Genomic DNA, 7,909 nt, shown 5'->3' with positions numbered 1-7,909 from the left:
TTTAGTAATATCACGAATTCATGTAGATTTGGAAAATAGTTCAGCTTCACACGTCGAAAGTCATCGGTATGTTAAAAGGGAAAAAGAACAGTGTTCCGTGTACAATTTCAATACTTTATTCATATAATTTTGTAGTTACGGCATTATTCCTATGTATTTACAACGTTCCCAAATATCTCAGAAGAATTTTTGTAATGCGTCAGTGCGCGCGCACTACGGTACTCGCATGTGTGTGTGTGTGTGTGTGTGTGTGTGTGTGTGTGTGTGTGTGTGTGTGTGTGTTTGCGCGTGCGTGCGTGCAATAGTATATGCGTGTGTGTTTAGTATATGCGTATCTGCATATCTCTTTTTTTTGGAAAATTGACGTAAAAATCTTCTGATGAAGCTGATGAAAGCGCCTATTTCAATATTTATAATGCCTATTGCAATAATAACCGATACAAGGTGAATGTAAGTTTATGCCTGTTTTTATTTCCGTGTTATGGGAAAGAGACTGCGAATATCTCGCAGTGTTTGTGTCTGTGTGTGTGTGTGTGTGTGTGTGTGTGTGTGTGTGTGTGTGTGTGTGTGTGTGTGTGTGTGTGTCTGAGATTATAAATATTTATAATATAAATAAAATAATAAATAAAACTTAAAAGATTAACGTATTATATAATCCATAATTCAATATAATTCCTAAAATATTCCTTAGATATATCTTTATATTTTTCTATTCTAAGAATTTTTCAAAACTGGTATTCTCGAAAAATTCACCATGGTAATAACAAAATCTAAAATGGAAATATTCTAGCATTCTGATGTCTCGTAACGAGTTGTAACAGTAATAAGTCGTGTGGATTAAACGCTATATCGCTTTCTAATTGCTAAGAGGTCGTGTAAATATAAAAATAGTCGTTTCACTCAGCTCCGTGTTATCTCTTCGTAAACTATATACTGGGTAAAATAATAATTGGTCTCTCGCGAGGTGCAATTTAGGATATACACCGAGAGAACGCGAACGAAACATGACCCCTCTTTCTTGATGTGTAAAAAATCTAACTGCACCGCATATATTTATCCATTATATTCAACGTTTTATCTATACTTCACGTAATCTGGAACAGAACAGCCAATATTCCGATATTGCCACGAAAACCGTATCAGCGCAACGAGATTTCGCATTGTACGAGGAAGAAATGAGCTACGAAGTGTCAATCGAGTTTACGCTAGTGAAAGTGATCGAAAATATTTCCTTTGTATAATAAATAAATTGTGATGGACGTCGGGAAATTAGGTATTAAAAATGGCACATAATTTCCGGACGCCAATCCTCGACGCCGAGAATACGTGAAGAAAGATTTTGCGTTTCAACTATTCGCAAACAGACACAAGAATCATCATTATTGTCACGCATCTTCAAGAAAAAAGCTTATTTTTTAAATATTGAAATGTTCTATTTCTCTCTTCGTTTTTAATATTTAAATGTTTTGTTTAAAGTTGTTAAGAATATCAGTTTTAAATATAAACTATCTGTTTAAAACTCTATCCCGAAACATTTTTTCAGAATTTTTCATATTTTAAATTTATGAAAATTTCTGAAAAAGTACTTTAAATTTTTTCAGACATTTTAAGTCTTTTTTTCAATTAGAATAATAAATCCTTAGAATATATCATAATCACATATCACGTATATGAAGACTTTTAGAAAAGACGTAGACTTTTCCATATATTTTTTCATATTTTACAAATTTTGTAAAATTTTTTCAAAAACTAAAGAATAAACAGTTCTTAGAATATATCAGAACTTATATATAGAATGTCATGTAAATTACAACATTTATAACCAGGTAGAGCGCATTAAACTAAACAGAAAAGTCCTTTACTGTTTTGCAATTTTCACAATAGTTAACGAGTTATTGCTTATTAAAATTTGCTGTATTAGCCCGGCCTATCAGCAAATGCAAGCGGATTTTAAAGATGTAGATTTTTTAATATTTTTTTCATAATTGCTCTGAAAGAAATTATTCTGCTATAATTGGAGCGAACAGTATATAGTACCGATGACAGACGGCCGCTGTGGAGTACATTTCTCGTAATTAAAAAATTGCCCTGGATAAAATAAAGTAGCCGCACAAGTATAACAATTCTTAATATAAATTTTAACGAAATGTTAATAAAATGATATTTTAAATGTAAATCTCTAAAATGGAAAAATATTCAGTTGTTTCAAGCTACATTTGAAAAATGTTCCAATTTATTGAAAACAAATCTTAAAAATTTTTCAACACTTTTATAAAATTTATGTAGTTTGAAAATTTTTAAGAAAAATGTCTATTAAGATAAAACAGTTAGTTTAAGTATTGGTAAAACAAAGACAGAAGTAAAACGTTTCAATATCTTAAAATTAAATGCTTCTTTTAATGTAAACTTGATGAAAATTTTTCCGTTTTTAATTTCTGCTCAATTGCACTTTCTCGATACTAAGTGATTTTTTCTCTTCTTTTCCTTTGTTTCTCGCATTGAGACCCGTAGCCCCGATTCGCACAACACGATCCGTTCGGCGGCGGATTTCTCTTGTCGATGCGAGACTTTTACGTGTGTATACACGTCCTCTACTATGCATACTCTACACACATATCTTGAAATTTTCACAATCAATCAGCCGACAACAAAAGTGTGTCCGCTTTTGTCAAAACTTCGCAGGATTCATTCTATAACGTGTCTCTCTTATTGTTAGCTTTTCCTCCGTTTCTATCTCTTCGTCTTTTGTTTATGAACGTAGTTTACTATCTAATTATAGTGCATCCATATACGTACGACTGTACAATGTAAAATATAATTCCGTCTAGCTATAGTAACTCTAGATATACAGCTGTGAGTGAGCGTTTACCTTTTATCATTTTTCTCCACTTACAATTAGTCCAGGTATTATCGAGTTGTATGTCCGTTAACAGTGGCGATTTTTCGGCAACTTTATCGACGAAATAAATATGCATTTCTACAGCAGTCTCTAGATATAATTGTTAAATGTTACAACATTTGTCAATTAGTTGTGCCCAAAGTATTATTCATTAATCTCTCTCGTGGTCTTTTTAAAACTGTCTTTAAAAAATCGCTCATGAAAGAAACACAATTCTTTGTCATTTTTATATAACAAAAATTATTCTAAAGTATTTCCTCTTCTTCTTATTTTAATATAATAATAAGATAATAATAATTCTTTGAAATTTTATAGCAGCAATTTTATTACAACTTATCGTAACATTTCATATGAAAAGAGTGTTGAAATGCATATTCGTTTTATTAGATGAAGGCTATAGCAAAGTTAAAATTACAAAATTCGCGATTAACTTTCGTGCAATCTGATATCTTCGTTCTTTTTCCTTACAATTTGTGTAATGGCAAAAGTTTCAACTCGTTACCACTACGACCCAGTGAGAAATAGTAGTACATCGAATCGACATCGATTTGACATCAAAATGATGATTTCGATGTCGATTCGACGTCGAATTGATGTCGAATTCATTATCGTTTCTCGCTGGGGAATAATCAATAGCTTATGTGAAGCGTTCGCTAGAGCTGTCAAATATTCAAACGACTTGTCGAGTTTGAATATTTTTGTAATTTGATAACGTTAATATTGTAAACAGCGCACACATATAATGTAAATAATGTCAAAAGATTTATGTAAATGACAAAGAATAATAATTATTATTATATTAATAACAGATATTTTGATTAAAATATTCCCATGGGTTATAATTATCGCGATATCTTCATTCACCACACGATTTTTTCTTGATTGTTGTATTTCTTGATTGTAGAATTTCTTGTTTGTTTTTAACCTTGTTATAAATAATTATTTTCAACAAATAATAAAATTATATCATAATTCTTCTCAATTTTTAAAAATGTATTAAATGTTTATAATTTTTTAATTTATTAAATTTAATTTATTAATGGCCTTTACACACGAATTGACATAACCATAACAATAAAATTTTGACCAATCACGTACTTGATTCAGCCAGTTATGGCAAGTTATGATTACGGTCGCCCAATCCGACGTGTCGAAACCTTATGTTATGGTTATGTCAATTCGTGTGTGAAGGCCCTAAGGATATGTTTTATTTTAGATGTGTAATTGTTATTATACTTTTTATTTAAATCAGAATTCACTTTTGTTTTGTTAAAAAGGTCACTTTTTTTTTAAATATTTTTCTATTTAATGTTTTTTCCTTTTTATCCTTGAAAAATCTGTAAACATTTAAACAGAAGCTTTAGATTTGTTTATGTTTGTTCGTCGAATTGTGCAAACAAAGAAATTAAATAGAAATTAAGGGAATGCTGGAGTGGACCCCAAACTTCATTGGGATCGATAATGTAAAATCATTCGTGCACATCGTTAACAAAATTCTTTTATAGATTTGAAAATCCTCCAGAATTAAAATATACGTATTAATATCAGTCTATGAATTTGACTTTATACGGAGAACAAAGAACTTTTTTCATATTGCTCTACTTGTCGATTTTTCACGTGTATGCAATTTAAATTTTCGTAGTGCAACTTTATTGTAATTAGGCAACAAAATTTAATTTTCAAAACTCGACATTGTTTGTTCCTGTTGTCTATCAGTCTGAACGGAGAAAATAATTTATAGTAAAAATTATTATGTTACGATAATAGCCATGGACTATAAAAAGAAATTTCAGAGTGTTATGCTATAAATAGTGTAAATGCTAGTAATTTGATAAATAACATATAGTAAAAATTTTCATAATTCCTTCCTTGGTCCGGATTTATTATCTGCCATAGTAATTTTTACTATAAAATTTTCTCCAAATGCGAATTCAAATTTCGAAAGTACAAACTGTACATCTTTTACATTAAGCAAACATTGTTACGATGTGACAGTGAATTAACAATTTTTCTCCGTTTTTGGTAGAAACTCCACCCCACAGACTGGTGATAATGCGTATACTTTCAGTTTGGAGAAGAATTTCCAAATCTATATAAGAAATAAAGATTTCCAAATCTATACAAGAAATAAAAATTTTGCGATATAAAAATTACTGTCTTTTTGTCGGTAAAACAGACGTCTCCAGCATCCTCTTAACGTACCCAATTACGAACAAATTTGACCGCTCCAGCACTTGCACGCGTCACGCTGTTAAATTTGACATAGTATATGTATAAGTTAGTAGTATTAGAATATAACACTGCTCACTAAATATATCTTTATAGAAATTAATTTAGTTTAGTTTAGTATAAAGTTAGTCAGTATATTGAAGGATATGCAGATAGAGAATTGGAGGGCAGTGATAACAATATGTTTAGAGTTTCTTGAAAACACGGAAAGAAGAATTTCTTCTTTAATGTTCCTAACGCACATCCTCGCGAAGATACTCATTGTTGATGTAAGAACATTAAAAAAAAGAAGTTTAATTTTAAAATATTTAAATATTTTTTATTTCTGCTCTTGTTTTCTAGAAACTTGGAAAATGTTTTAGTTTCAAACAATATTTAAATTTAAAACACTAAAATGTTTAAAAATAAAATCTTTAACAGTTTTGAACGTTCTAGTGTTAGTTAAATTTAAACACTGTTTAAAATGAAAATAGTTTAATATCTCAAAATTAAATGTTTTTTTGAGTAAGATAGTAATCCATAGTCCAATTTTTGTTTTACAAGAAATATCCTAAAGATCAATCAGTTATTAGAAAAAAGCGCATATACATAAAAGATTGAGAGAAACTTTTTTTTTTACATACAAAATATCTCGTTGTTATCGATGTATCGTTAAAACTGCCCACGCACGCAAATTTCGGAACACAGAAATATGTACGAAATCCACACATTGATTTGCTTATTCATAAATAAACTTTGGAATGAGACAAGGGAAAAATGGAGACAGGAGGGATGGGATGATTGCAAGCTTAGCAAAGATGAGAAGAGTTAAAATTTATTGTGTCTCATTAAGCGTAAGAACGATCTGCGCGAAGTGTGGATTGCGATAATCGGGAGTGGCACTTTTTTCGCCTCGACGATGGGTCCAAGCATTTTTTTGTGCAATTGCAGATTAAAGAAGCTCGTTCAAAGCGTCAGCTTGCGAGATTGTGCATATGGCGCGTTTCACCGCTGAATTTGTCGTAATCTCACTGGAGATCGACCTACTCGTTGGAAGTACGAATTAATTGAAAAATTAGATGTATACTTTGAGTCTGACAAAATTCTCAACAGGCAATTGTAAATCGGTGAATTGAGCTAAAGTGGAACGATCGTCGTTTGGATAGAAAGTACTCGATAGATAGAAGGATTAAACATTTGCAAAAAATCGCAATCAACAAACATCTATCGCTAATAGTCGGTAATCGATTAATCTTGATTGATCGTGTTAATTGTTCTTCCCTGAGGATTGTTACTTCGAGATACATGCATTATCAACTGGTTAATCTATTATTTCACCGAAAGAAGAAACGGCGAATAAACTATACAGATACAAAGAAAGATAGATAGAAATCGAGAAAGAGAGAGAGAGAGAGAGAGAAGTTATTTACTGAAAAACTAGCAACTGATTTTAAGAACTTATAGAACAACGTGATCTGAAGGATGATTCGCTCGTAGGAAGAGCGCGTTACAGAAGGAGGATCATTGACTTACAAAATATTTGAGAGTATATAGTAATCGGACGTTTTTTTTCTTTTGCCTTCGATTAATCGACAGGCAGTCTCGACCAGTGATGGGCAAAGTACTATTTTTTATCTTCAAATATTAAAGATAGCTCGCTGCATTGACACGCTTCTCTTCTAGCCAATCTATCTATTCTGCCAATTATTATACAAAATACCGAGAGAATAAAGTGAGCTTTTATTCTTTTCTTATATGAAAGATTGAAAGAGTGTTTTCAACAAATTTCTTGAAATATATGAATATATGTACATCTTACAGAAGTCAGCAAACTTTATTTGCAAATTAAGAAATGATTTAGAGATAAAACCATGGTAAGAAAATTTTAATTAAACTTTGATAAAGTTTCGACGAACCTGATATTTCATTAATTCAATGAAATCTCATAAATTTCATAAATTAACATGCAATAAAGTTTTAATTTATATTTTGCTGAAAAAATTATTTTGTGTTTAATAAAAAATAAATAATATTTTAATGAAGATTTAATGTAGTAAAATTTTAACAAAAAGTTATTAATACTAATAAAAACTAATATTAATAAAAACTAAAGTTAATAAAAACTAATATTAATAAAAAAGTAAAGAAATTTTTTAAAAATCATAATAAATTTTTAATAAATTTGAAATAAAAACTTGTAGGTAATTTGCAGTAATAATAAATTAACATTTCATTAAAAATATAACTTTCATGAAAATACAACGAAAATTTACAGATAAAATTAATCTATTTAAATTTAATCTACCATCGCCGTTTCATTAAGTCTGTTTACCTTTATATAAAATTTTGATAAAATCATTGATCAAAATGAATACAAAATTCGACAAGGTATCATCGAAATTTTATCGAAATTACATTAAAATTGTTCCATCAGGAACAATACAGGAACTTTAGACCTTTATATCTAACTGAGAACCATATTCACTCTTAAGCTTTTACTTCGATACAATATCTCTATAATGTATGGTTAGGCAACAATAGAATTACTTATATGCTTCCTTCGAATGATCGTACGGAAAATTTGTGAAAAGTATTTAAGAAGTATGCACATAGTATATGTTTCTTTTGACACATCTCCTAGTATTTTACTCATCTCTGGCGTGCAGGTGTAGGTGGTTTAAACAACAATTTGCACACACTCTCTTTTACCCCGTTTGTCCATTGAAGATCCGTTCTTCCTTTAGTGACACTTTTTTTACACTTTTCGTGGCTTATACGGAAAAGGGCGTAAAAAGAGAAATG

This window comes from Monomorium pharaonis, chromosome 7, assembly GCF_013373865.1.
Source record: "Monomorium pharaonis isolate MP-MQ-018 chromosome 7, ASM1337386v2, whole genome shotgun sequence".
Classification (NCBI taxonomy): Eukaryota; Metazoa; Arthropoda; class Insecta; order Hymenoptera; family Formicidae; genus Monomorium; species Monomorium pharaonis.
This window is presented reverse-complemented; position numbering follows the sequence as displayed.